This window comes from Rhea pennata, chromosome Z (assembly GCF_028389875.1).
Source record: "Rhea pennata isolate bPtePen1 chromosome Z, bPtePen1.pri, whole genome shotgun sequence".
Taxonomy (NCBI): Eukaryota; Metazoa; Chordata; class Aves; order Rheiformes; family Rheidae; genus Rhea; species Rhea pennata.
Genome location: NC_084702.1, coordinates 61,935,915 through 61,950,054, shown reverse-complemented (window position 1 = coordinate 61,950,054; position 14,140 = coordinate 61,935,915). Strand labels below are relative to the sequence as shown.

General features: G+C 39.7%; 1 long non-coding RNA gene across 1 annotated transcript; it reads left to right on the top strand.

Moving 5' to 3' along the window:
• The first annotated feature begins 5,780 nt into the window (after positions 1-5,780).
• Positions 5,781-10,275, top strand: LOC134153393 (uncharacterized). The gene is made up of 3 exons (XR_009961154.1): positions 5,781-5,853; positions 9,557-9,609; positions 10,197-10,275. It is a non-coding gene; the product is annotated as an uncharacterized LOC134153393 (long non-coding RNA).
• Positions 10,276-14,140: the final 3,865 nt, after the last annotated feature.

The window sequence follows — 14,140 nt, the reverse complement described above, 5'->3', positions numbered from 1 at the left end:
ATTACGAATGTAACAGAAGAGCAGCTGTACCGGGTGAGGCAAACGTCTACCTTGCCTAGTATCTTATTTCCTTCAGTGGCCCAGAGTGGATGCCTGCAAAAACAACAAGGACATGGCAAGCGTGCTGTGATGCTTCACACGGTATAGCCTCCAGTCCCGGGGCAGAGGCGTTTGTGGTCAATAACGCCGGATGGACTTCTTCTCTGTTTTGTCTAATTGGCTTCTGAAAGCATGCAATTTTTTAACATTCACAACATCTTGCAGCAAGGAGTTCCACATATTAAGTAGATTATGTGGACAAGTATCTGCCTTTTTTGTTTTAAAAGTATCATCTGACAGTTCCTTGTGATGCCTCCTAGTTCTTAAGACTCTTTCCTGTTTGCCTTCTCCGTGTCCATCATGATTTTATAATCATCCATAGATCTTCCCTTAAATGTCCTCTTCCCAAGTAGAACAGTGCTAGATAATAAAGGTACATAATTCATTACTTAGCTTTCTGGCTATTCTCTACATTATTTTTATCTTTTCCCTTCTTTGTGTATGTGGAGTAAGTGGAAATACATGTTGTATTCAAGGTATGGGTCTATCATGGATTTTTACAGTACATAATGATGTTTTCTGTGTTGCTCATTCTTCCTTTTATAATAATTAAAACATTATATTTAGTTTTTCTGACTGCCATTAATACAAAGTGGAAGTTTTCAGAAAACTGTCCACAGTGGCCTCAAAATCATTTTTCCAAGTGAATTAATTAACTGAGAGACTATTGTTATATAGAGACAGTTAAGACTATTTCCCTCTGTGCATTACATTCCATTTCTCAGCATTTAATTTCATCTGCCATTTTATAATGTAGTCACTCCTTAGGGGACTTTCCTGCAACTCTGTGGATCAACAAACACAGTAATGTTCACCCTGCTCTCGAATTATTCATAACTACGTTAAACAGTAGAGGGTTCATCATAGATTTTTATGGATTCTACCGAGAAGCTTTTTCCATTCTGAAACCTCACAGTTTATTTTTACCTTTTAATTCCTGACCTGAATCTGTCATAGGCCACTAAAAGATCTCATTCCATAACAATGTGGTTTCCTTAAAAACTTTTGGAGAGAAACTTTGCCAAAAGGATTTTGGAAATCCAAATAAGTGTTACCATTTTTACCAGCTAATCCACATCATCAATGATTTTTTCAAGGACCTCTGACAGAACTGTGTAAAAAGCAAGTGTTGCTTTTTCACCATCATATGTTAACTGATTTCATTCTTCATGATTTCTATAAGTTTTGCCATCATGGTCTGCAGTTTCTTGAATTACACTTGAAATCATTTTAAAATTGGCAATAGGTTAGCCAACTTCCAACCCTCTGGTACCATGGCACTCAACATAGAGATTATATATTACAGTTAGTGGTTCAGCAATTTCATATTTGTGTTTTTTAAGAACTCCAGAGAGAATACCATCTGTTTTTAGCAATTAGTCAGTGTTCATTATATTGATTTATTTTAGAACCTCATCTACACCACTTCAATTTGAGGCAATTCCTCACTGTGCTCTGGAATGCTAAACAAGCTGATCCATTAAAATATATTTTAATATAGTTGAAAGTAAAATCCCTCACAGTTCTTAAGAACAGTAAACACACACCACACGCACAGAATGAGTGACTGTACCTTGGAAAGTTATTCATGAAAAGGATGTAGGGAACCCAACAGGAAAGCATTTCAATTGGAGCTTGAAGGGCAATGATATGGCAAATGAGCTACTACACTCCTTTGACATAAAAAGGGGACAAACGAGGAACCAAGTTGAAGAAAATAATTTTACATTTCTGTAGAGCACCAGAAAAACATTACTAGAGCACTGTGTTAGGATGGTTGGCTCTATTTTATGAGACTGAAATATTAGAAAATATAGAAAATATTCAGAAAAAAAGTCATTGGAAGGCTAGAAAGACACCATCTTCTTACAAAGCAAGCAATTAGTCACTGAAATTTGAGTCACTTCTGTTTCAAATCTTCAGAATATGTTTGAATGTTTTTTTGGTGTGTATGCTTTGTCAAACTTGCCAAAGTAACTAATCTCTCCCTTCTCAAATTTCTGTCTCTAAGTGGCCAAATCTTTGATATTCTGAACTTAGTTGCTTCGGCATGTTTGAAAATTATACCCTTTCTTTCTCATGACTCCCACGGCCCCAGCCTGAAAACAAATGGAAACAATATGGACTCATCTGGATGTCAGAATAAATGTCTGTAAATAAATACCTAAATAAGTAACTCAGCTGGTAGTGTATGGAAGCACAAAACCAGCTCTGAACTGCTGCTGACAACAGGATAACATGAGACTGCATCCCTTTCTTTGGTGGTGATGCAGTTCTTTTAAGATTGTTTTGTCTTTCATGTACAATTGGAACACAACAGGTGTCTCAGTGATTGATTAACTGATTGAAACAAAGACAGGAAAAAAACCATTAAACTTTTAAACTCTTTTTATGGGTCATCTTTGAGGAAGCAATCTTGAGTAGGCCAAGTTGCCACTGAAGGTAAAAAAATCTGTCATCACATATCAGTTGAATCAAGCTCTTATTTTGACTGTTTGAATTATTTAACTGAAAAACAATTTTTTTTTTCCTCAGAAAGACCAGATGGAACCAAAAGCAATTAAACAGCAAGGAGTCTTCAGGTTTGACTGTACAGGTATAGAAGCCATTCTTTGCAGAATAAGGAAAGAAAGCTCACTCAGCACACACACTGCAAGAAGCCTTGTTGTAACTCTTGTTTAGGTCATAAGTCTTGCCCTTGGCAAAAAAAAAAAAAAAAAAAAAAAAGCTACTTCTTGTTTGCACAGTCTTACAAAGAGTAACTTAGAATTTTACAGAAAAAAGCACTATAAACCTCAAACTATTGTGACATACATTTCACCCAACATTAGCATAAAACTGTAACAGCATAATGGCTGATCTGTGTGAATTTTCCAAATTGTTGCTGTAAACTGCAATCTGGTCGAAAACAAGAGAGAGAGAGACAGGCCCTGTCACATGGATATGAAAGCCAAACTTCCCAAAGGTTAGGGCATCTGAATGCAAACATAAAGGGCAGGTCTGTGATGAAGGTTTGACTCTCAAGTTGTTAAGCTGAAACCAGGATCTGTTCAGTACTAATCATTTTGCTAAATCAGAACCTGCCCTCACTTGCTGTCTAACTTCAGATGCTGTATTCCCCAGCCCATTCTTTGTCAAAGTTCACAATTATTTGTTCCCCCAAACAACAACGCTGTGTGACAGCAATTGATCTGCTGGCAAGGGATCAGTGCAACACACCACTAATCCACCATTCTACTTCATTCACTGATGAAACACAGCAGGGAGTTGAACACCAGCCAGCAAAACAGTCCTGGCTGTGCTCCCTGCCTCCCATGTGATTGACACAGACAGACTTCAGTGACGAACGGGCAGACAGGCTAACAGTTTGAGGGCATGTTCTCCCACAGCACGGCTGGGACAGACAGCAAGCTAACAACACAGAGAAGCACACAAACTGGGAGAGAAGACTCCACCAAAGCCAAAGCTTCCCTTATACCTCTAAGATCACTGTGAAAATGGACGAACTTCACCCACCTTTCACATGGACCACCAAACAATCAAAAATAGTCCTAAGGGCCTGCAGCCTCTAACTAACTTAATTACCAGAGAGATACCCTCTACAGACACAAGTTTTACAGGGGTCCACAAGGAGGTGTGATACCTTATGCTGCAAGCTGCTCTCCATCCATTCACATCAAGACTGCACATGCTTAACCAATCAGATAGCCTCCGATGATGGCACAACTGGCTGGGTAGAAGAGGGGAGAGAAGTGGATGTTGTCTACCTTGACTTCAGCAAGGCTCTCAACACTGTCTCTTGTAACATCCTCATAGGTAAGCTCAGGAAGTGTGGGTTGGATGAGTGGATGGTAAAGTGGATGGAGAAGTGGCTGAAAGATGGAGCTCAGAGGGTTGTGATCTGTGGCACAGAGTCCAGATGAAGGCCTGTAGCTAGCGGTGTGCCCCCAGAGGTCAGTAACAGGTCCACTTTTGTTCAACTTATTCATCAGTGACCTGGATGAAGGGACAGAGTGCCTCCTCAGCATGTTTGCTGATGATACCAAGCTGGGAGGAGTGGCTGATAGACCTGAGGGCTGTGCTGCCATTCAGAGAGACCTGGACAGGCTGGAGAGCTGGGCGGAGAGGAACCTCATGAAGTTCAACCATGGCTAGTGCAGGAAGAATAGGGTGGAATAACCCCATGCACCACTCCAAGTTTTATTTATGATATTACTTGTACATGCTATGCCATGGTCAAAGGATTGTCACACTTTTTCACCATATTTTTGAATTCTTTGATGTCTGAGAAATTATACGTCACAAACTTTAGGGCTTCTAGACAGCTCTCTCAAAGTAACGTGCTCCAACAGGATAGGACCTGTGAGATGTACCTGCGTCAGAGCATGATCCAGTGCCAGATTCATGCATGCAGAGTTTCATTTGTGCTTCCTGCAAATTAGGTTGAGCACTGTAAGTTTAAACTCATATATTTACAAGTTTATGAGAGAAATATGTTTCCTCAACAGGACTAATTAAGTCTGGTTTGAAAATCTCTCATTAAAATCTGGTAAACTAGTCGCACTGGGGACAATATGGGAAATCCACAAACCAAATAAAAGACCAGCTACTACAAAAATGTGAGGCAGAAAAAAACTCTGCAAACTAATATTTATGCTGGTGGAGCCAGAGATTCACTTTAACATGAAATAAGAGAGAAATACATTAGAGAAATCTAGTCATATTCAGATAGCTTTGTGAAATTCCCCTTGGAAGCTAAGTGCCTAATAATTTTCCTGGGGTTCTTCCTAAGGTCACAGCGTCTCACAGTGCCCTTATAGCTCACTGCTCACTTTGTCTCGCAGAACTCCCAGGCACCCTGGGGTTGCCAGGTTTCCTGGAACTGAAGAGTCTGTCCAAGTTTGAGGCATGTCAGCACTCTTCAAACAGCTCTTCAGCAACAGCTTATTCCTAAATAATTACTCATTTTAACCACAAGTGTACATAGACTCCTATTCATAATACTTAGAGGAATCTTAAAAATCCAAATGCTCAGCTAATACTCATACAAAATCTGTTTCCTAAAAAATATCCCAAATTTTATTTTGGTGGAAAACTAAGCTTGAGGTATGTGATAAACTTATTTATTTATTAGAATAATCTCTTTGATCTAGTAATCTTATTTTTATATAGGTATTTGTCTGATAATTTATAATTGGTTAGAATACTAAAGTACTCAGTGGGAACTAGTGAGAGAACCACAACTTCCAACAAGGATGCCAATCAATTGTTCAGTTCCTCAAGAAAGTCATTAAAATAAAAAGCAATGTAATGATCTGATAAAATGTTTTCTTCTTACAAGAACATTTTAGAGGTATCAGTTTATATTATTTCATAGATCTTGTAATTTTTTTTATCTAACAGTAAACAAACACAGTTAAACAGGCTTTCAGACAGAATCAAGAAGTTTTGGAAAGTTTTAGTACTGCCTAGACACATACACTATACAATATGGTATTGGAGGTGGGATGAGTCCAAGATCATATTAAGAAATATCCCATATTTCCATTTAAATTCTTCATCTAAAAACAGGATTTGAATTGCCTTTTCCTTCCATCCTGGTCTTACCCCAAGAGTAATGGCTTCAAATAATAGTTCTGTTATTTCTACTTTCAGGACGGCTGAAGAAACTTTGCAGAATCGGATTGATTGTTCCTGAACCAGGAATAAAGATTAAATAAAGATTAAACATAGAAGAGGCTCTTAGCACAACAGGTACTATTTCTTGCATGTAAATATTTAACTGATACATGCATTGCTGTATTAGCATACTGCTTCTTCTAGTGTGACAGGGGGAACTAGATAGAATATTCATTTTCAAAGCCAAAGAAATGAAACTTTGGATTCCTATGTGATTAAGCCCTGAAGCAATAAAGGCTAACCACATACTTGGCTGCATGAGGAAGAGTGCAGCCAACAGAACAAGGGAAGTGATTATTTCCCTTTATTCATAAATTCCAGATTTTATCTTAAGTGTTATGCCTAGCTTTGGACCTCCCAGTAAAGTGGACAGAGACAAATGGAACAGAGTCCATCAGAGGGCCAGCCAGCACGATGGTTAGGATGCTGCAACGTACGATGCAGGAGCCTGAAGGCACAGAGGTTGTTTAGCCTGCCCCTTAGAGAAGGGGAATCTAACAGCAGCCTTCTCTGAACTAAAGAGAAATTAGAAAGAAGGCAACATGGGGCTCTTTGACGTCAGAGCTGTACAGCGAAAGGACAAGAGGCAACACTCCCAACTTACAACAAATTCTTCACTCTGAGGGTGGGAAGGCACCACAGCAGGTTGCCCAGAGAGGCTGGTGGGGGCTCTAGCCTTAGAGATATTGAGCACATGAGTGGGCAAAGCCCTGAGCAACCTGGGAGCCCTGAGTGTGAATCTGGACTAGCTGATCTCCAGCCTATGCTTTTTCACTGATTTTATGATGCTGTTATATGTATCTCTGTATCCACCCACCAAAAGTCTATCAGCTTTTTCACATGGAAAATTGTATGCGTTACATTTAAGTGGGAAAACTCACACTTCATGTGACTCCTCACCTTCCTGTATCCTATGTCCCACAATTCCCTCAGAAATCTTGCCATGCACTCTATAGTAAGCCAATTATTTCCTTGTCACTCTTTCTGCAAACTAGCAACAACTGATAGTTTAAGAAGAGTTACAAGATGTGAGGCCTTTATTGCAGTAAATGTGGAAATGAACAACAAAATCAGAGCAGTAATTTAATTTTACTTCTTTTTACTGATCTCAGATTTTTTAATTGGTTATGTATGCTATCTGACGTCAGATAGCACCAGAGTCTATGTCATGTAGCATATCATACTGAGCACAAACTCTGCTTTGGACATCAAGAAGGACAGAAATCTTAGATGGGGGGGGGGAGGGAAGGCAAACTCACTGCCTAAGCATTAACTTAATGAGCAGCTATTGCTAAGTTCACTTCTAAAATCCTAAACGTATAGGCAATTTATTTTGAGAATAAAGAAGTTGTACTACAACAACTGTTAGCTATTCTGGGAGAAAAGGGTAGTCCCCACTCTGACTGAAACTCTACCGCTGCACCGAGTTTGAGATTCTTTGGGTGAGAGAAGGAGCCAACTCCCTTGCGCAGAAGGAGGCTGCAGCTCTCCCTGGCAGAGGTGAACTGTGCCTTCCTTGTGTTCCAAAGAACGTCGAAGAACTGCATTTTACCCAGTGACTGTTTAACACAAAATACGCACTGTCCTTAGGGCAGGCCTGGGACTCATGACTTTCCATCTCTGCCCTACCTACAGACTGGAACATGACACTGCATTTTTGGAACAATAGGCTTAGATGAACCTTGCTCCAGGTTATCTGAATGCCTGGTGGGTGGAGAGATGCCAAATAGCACTGGCTAAGGTGAAAAAGCCTCAGGGATGGACGAGATTTCACTGGGATCACTGTTTCACATGGGAGTACTGCAAGGACGTTGTACAGTGCTGCCCTAAGCAGAATTGCGTCCCAAGAAATTTAGCCCTCCACCTCCACTAATTGAGAATATAGGTAACGCTCTAGATTCCCCTGTGGGGTCAGGCATGAAAAGCTAAATGCGGCAGTGCTGAAAACTGCGGCCACCTCAGCCTCTTTGTTAATCAGGGCTTCTGTCTTCATCATCATCTCTGTATGAGCCTACTACTTTATAGTACCTTTTGGACCAAAATACCTCTAGAAAAGTGAAGGTGTAACTATGCTTATCTTTACTTCCATGAGCTATAGAAAATTTTTGAAAGGCTTGAATTCTGATATCCAAATCTGCAAAATGGTAGGTAGGTTCTTCCGGAACAGCACTGCTGCAGGCTTGCAGGATATAATGGATTTAGTTAAAACCAGGACAAATCTAAAGCTGTCACCATCAGGAAGAAATGAGACAGAAAAATTCTGCAGCTGCAACGTTTCAGTGAACTTTTGACACAGTATTAGCTACTATACCTTTCTAGCCCAAGGAACAGTTTGGAATAAGAGTACATCTGCTAAGACACGAGGAGAGTTTCAGGCCAATATGAACTCTTCTGTAACTTGTTTGGTTCTTTATCTATTTGGTAGACACTCAGCTCTATATAGGTCAGTCAATGCATGCTAAGCGTTGGAATAATTATACTCTAAAAAGGAACATTCATATCAGAAAGGGAAACTGCTTCATTTAAATAAGGTCAGAAATAATTATGTATAGTCAGTAATAAAGAAAGAATAAAGTTCATAGCAGGAATTCATGACAATGATAGGTCATGCTTGCACAGTGAAAGCTTTGACACAAAACTTGTGTCACACTGAGCTCAAAGGAAGGTTAGTCACTGTGTATTAGTAATCACTTGACTATATGATTTCCTAACAGAAGGTGCAGGACATGTCTGAACACTTTTTAAAATAGTGAGAATTCCTCTTTCACATTGAAGAGCCTAGGCCCTTCCTGGAGACAGGAGGGAACATGCAGAACAAAGCTGTTCTGGTACTTTACAGAAATACATATCAATAGGGATATATTTCTAATCTGTAACCACTCTCTAGCTTTGCTTTCATTAACAGTCTGTCAAGCTTCCCCTATAAATCTCTATTTTCACTGCTTTACAGCTCAGCCATAAAAATTCACTGAAGTCTAGCATTTGGCAGAAAGTTTCAGCCTCAGCAGAGCTATCGCCTTCACACTTAAACCAAAAATTAAAATAACACCTTAAAAAAGGAGAACTCAAAGACTACCAATGTATTAAAACGTTGCACAGTGTTCAGAAAGGCAAAGGCAGGATCAGTAAGAAACGAGGATTCACATGTGTTGAATGCCACATCTAGCACTCAGGTATTGCAGTAATTTCCTACAAAGGACCATCTTCCTGTACAAACGGTGCCTCACTGTGTACACACACCAAGGCTGAAAAGGGCCAGGGGTTGGGCTCCACCTCTCTGTTTGCATCTGTGAAAGTCTAGCTGATCTTTACTGTTCAGTTTCCTTCCCAGTTAAGGTAGTTAAGCTATTAAATGTAGGGAGCTGCCAAACTTCTCATTTTACTAGACATAACAGTAAACTAGATCTAGTAGCAGATCATAGTAGTAAGTAGATCTGCTATCAAATTCACTGGTATTTATGTTTTTCCCAGACCTGGAGAAGTACAGAGGAGAAATAGCTGTAACTTGCATTGACCCTTAATATTCCCCCAGAGTAATCTGCTGTGAAGTGGCATTTCCATATGCTTTTCTTGTCCATCCTTGTGGTGGAACCTGTAGGGAAAGGAAGAGGCGGTGGCTACACCAGCACAGTATCCACCATGGACTCCACCATGCAAGCCTTCCCAACTGGATAGGATCTATTTCTTTTGCAGTGTCTGACTGGTACAAGGGGATGAAACAAGACATACTTCCTTCATCTTCTTATTTATTCTAATTTCTATTGCACACACACTCCAGGGTTCCTTCATGCTAAACAGCACAGACAAGAAGAGCACTCTGGCAGTCCTGGGGTAAGTGTGTCTAAGTGGCAATCTCATCTTTGCTTTCCTCTCATCTATAAAGCAATTCCTCACCTCCACATCCTTAGGCACTTTCTAATGACACATCACTAATTAAACAGAGAGATCATGTCAAAAACCAATGAGCAAATGACAACCAAGCTGGTCATACTGTCATTGTGAGAGGATGGAGAGGAAAAATAAAGGGCTGAGAACAGAGTCTTTGGGGATCAGCAATTTACTGCTGCATGCAGCCCTTCGAGCATTGCACCTCAGCTCTCCTGCAGGACATGTCTGCAGTGTATTTCACTCCATCATACCAATGGCTTTTCAAATAACGCCTCCATTCTTGTGCACTGCTACCTGTGGGGTGGAAATGAGCTTACAGAGAGACTAAAACTCCAACTGGTACTTGAACGAATGCTTGGGAGGGGGCAGGGAGGATTTGTCATTTAATTTACAAAATGGCTTACATTCTGGGTTTTTAAATAAATTAAATCTTTCATACAGAGCTCATGAATTGCAATTAAAATTTGCCTAGTGCAGCAAGTTTTTAAAAAATGTCCCTAGGGCTATCCAAGCAATCTTTTATGTTACAGCTAAAGATTTGTACTCCTACCTCCAGCAAGTGAGATGCTACTGGCACTTAAGAATTTCTTGGAGGAACTGCTACTTTTTCTGTAAATAGAGAGTGATCATATAATAAAAACGTACATATAAACATCTAACACACCTGCAACTGCACCAGCATCAAAGATGACAGCAGTTGGCCATGATTATAATTTTTTTTAGTGTGGTTATCTTCAATATCTGTCCATGAAACATAACAAGGGGCATCAGAAGTCTTCCTGTATCGTGCGTTTAGTCTAAAGAATGAAATCATAATTGTATTTTGACTGGATGAAATTATTATTAGGTCATCCAAATGATAGCTGCTTTCAGAGAATGTATCACTGCCTACTCATGTAAAAAATGGAAAAAATAAATCTCTATGACCATTTAAGAATAGACTTTCCTTGTGATGTGCAAATGCAATACAGATTTGCATTAATGAGAATTATTCTTGCGGTATGAAAAAAAAAAAATCTGCCTAACAAACTACCCTGCTGTATTGTTGTATAATAACAAATAAAACAATCACAACATTTAAAGGGAGCTCACTGCCCTAATGAAATCACTGAATATGTTTTATTTATACAATTTACAGGAATTGTTTCCCTTTCTTTTTTCCAGACTTCATTAACACAGAAAATACATGTCTACTTACGTCCTATTTTTGCTTGTAACACAAATTTCTGCCATACTCAGGTACTTTTATCAATATGTTCCTGTGGCTGAACAGTAAAGATGCATACTTCTTGCTGCATGACTTCAGAGACACAGGACAGAAAGTTTAGCCCAAGGTGGCTTGAGAAAAAAACTACTGTTAAGCAACTCTACTCACCTGCTTATCATTAGGGCATTATAACTCCTGACTGCATCTCCTGGGTGACTCGCTTTCACCCTCCAGGACAAAGGCTGGGCAAGCAGAGGTGACTTCATACAAAGCTCACTTATCTGCCACAGCTGAGAATGGGGGTGACTGAAGGACTATCCAAAGAGGTTAAATTTATATTTGACTCTGAACACTGAATTTTTCTGAGCTAAAACACATCTGGTAGCATTCCTGTGGATCCAGAAACCCCAAACCTTTGCACAACCTGAACAAAAAGTTTGTGATTATTTTTAAAACATATAAATTTAGACAAGGATATGAATTCCATTTCCCTGCAGTGCCTCATCAGATAGAGAATTACTCTGGGTTTGGGCTTTTGTTGGAAAAAAGAAAGAGGTGGGAAAGAAAGTTGAATTTGTATTAGCCTTCATAATTAACTGTTCATAACTAGTGTTACACTTCCAAATCTACATCAGTGTCAAGCGATGAGATTTAAAGATGTCAAAGCAAGTAAGTCCAAAAGTATTATTGAAAATGAAGCTTTATTCCAAAACGGATGAAGCACAGGGGAAAAAAACTAGTTTGGCAATTGCTTGAAAAAATTCCAGATTTCTTTCCTTCCACATTATGTTCTGTCTGGCAACATAATGTAACATATTTAGCAACATGTAGGCAATGCAATGGCAGGCCACAAAGTACCATGATATTGATTCAGTTATGTGTATTTAGTTATATATATGTGTGTGTGTGTGTGTGTATTTATTTATATATGTATAAAGAGAGAAATTAAAATTTTAAAAGATATATTTGTTTAGCGTTTCCCCTTCAAAGGAAAGCAGGATAAACATCACTCTTTTCATCCATTAGAACTGATTTGCAGACTAACAGCTGCCACAAAGAAGGGTCCTGTAACAGCTTTCTTCCTAAAACCTATTAATGAGGCAGGTGCTAACTGGGCTGCTGACACTGCGGAGTGCATGACAAGCAGTGAGTAACAGTATCTCCCTTTGTTTTGCTACCTTTGTTTTATTTTTCATTATCCTACTATCCCATAATTGCTACTTCTAATCTTCAAAACTGACAAATGTTACTCGAGAACTTATTCAACAGACAAGTCTACGACTCTCCTGTGCCAGGCAGCTGTTCCTGTGTCTGGCCACATAACAGTTTCAGAGTGCTGGCACAGTGCCAGTTTCACATTTGAGCCTTTGCTGTTACATGTTTAGGTATACACGGTGTAGGAGAGAAAGATGTGTTGGCAAAAACATAACAGATAACATCTTCATCAATGTTACATCCAAGCAGAGAGAACTTCTGCTGAGAGCTTTCTCCTCCCACTCAAAATAGGTCATTTTATGTGGTTGCTTTTCTAGATTTTAATCTGTCAGGCTGCAACCCTGCAAACACTCAGGCATGTGATTAACTCTGACTGCCCACATGCATGAAGCGCTTGCATGATGGGGGCTTTAATTTATTGTGACAATGTCATGGGGAAGGGAGCTAAATGGTGATATGTGAGGAAAGCTGTATAACTGATGCCATCAAAAGCTGGCTGTGTTAACTCTTGACTGGGCAGAGCTTTGTTAATGATTGTCGCATCTGCTCAGATCACTAGTTCATGGGTATCACGTGTTTTGGTTTTGAGATGCCTGAATCACTATCCAGTAGCTCAAAGGAAAGTACAAGGATGCTCATCATTATGCAAACATTTGTTTTAATAAGCCTTTTTCCCAATGTTTGCTCTGACCAGCTGACTTTCGAATTACCCCTGGGAGTGTAAAGTGGCTTTGCTTACATGTCCAGGATGGCATGATGGAAACACAGCAGGTGTCTTGCATTACTGAGAGTTGTCGTGCACACAGTGATAAGTCACCTCCTGCACTGGTGCAGCACAGCACTGTGGTCTCTTTCTCCCTCCATCATCCCCTGTACCAGACACATCTAGTCAGCAAATGTTGGTGATTCTGGGATTGTTCGCCTCGAGGACCGGGAGAGGAGAGAAGCCATAGTGCTGAGTTGTGTCCAATGCTCAGAGGAGCTCTGCTTTGGGGCATCTTCCCTAGCTGCAGTTCAGTGCCAAAACATCATTTAACTGGCTGTAGGGCTTGCCCCTACTACATGACAACAGGTACAACACGTAAACGCAGCATATATACACAAAGCCTTACTGGGGAAAGGTGATCGTACCATCTTATGTGCTGGAAAAGATGAGAGCTGGTACTTGGCTACCTTGTTCAGTGACTTGTTTCCTGAGGCTCTGCAGCCTTTTCTTTCTGAGATCTGTTTGACAAAGGTTATGTTTATTGGATTCACCACATTTCTGTCTATCCCTTTTGTCTCAAGCTACAGTTAAGAATTGCTCTTATCATTTTAAACAGTGCAGGACAGAATAATTTTTCATTTTAATCACATTGTAGTAACCTTGGCAGACACAGGATAAACAGAACCTGTACAGAAATATTGAAATGTCAATAGGAAATAGAGAGGGGGTGAGCCACAAACATTTCTTCCCAATCTGCACTAGCACAAGTGACTGTAAGGATCTGTTTGCTACTGGAATTTAATCAGAGCAATTTAATAAGAGCAAAGAATACAGCTTTAGAAAAATGAGTACGGCTAATTTGACTAATAGAAACTGGACAAAATATGCAAACACTCGCAGAATTTTAGCAAGTGGCTGGGCCTCTTTTTTACATAACTCTCTGCTTCACTAGACTGTGAACGCCTGAGGATATTCTGTCATCATAATGTGTTATCAAGCTCCTTATCTTCACTTTGCAGTTCTGTGAACAATACTTCAACAGCCAGAAATCAAAACTTCCTATGAAATGATTGATTCACTCCAGAGGTGTCAGTCACAAAGCTATAGGTAAAGTCATAAGGGACTGCCAAGTGTCATAACTTAAACACTTGATTATCTGGTGATTACATTATTGCATTCATAAGTCTATACCTAAGAAATACAGCTTCAGAAAGGAAGTTCCATAAGCAGTGGCATGGATGAAAAGTGTTTTCCCTTGACTTTCTCTCCTGTAGTTAGCTCTTCCCAAGTAAATGCAAGCTCTGACTGGGGCTTTTCCTGCATTCAAAATATCTACCTGCCATGTA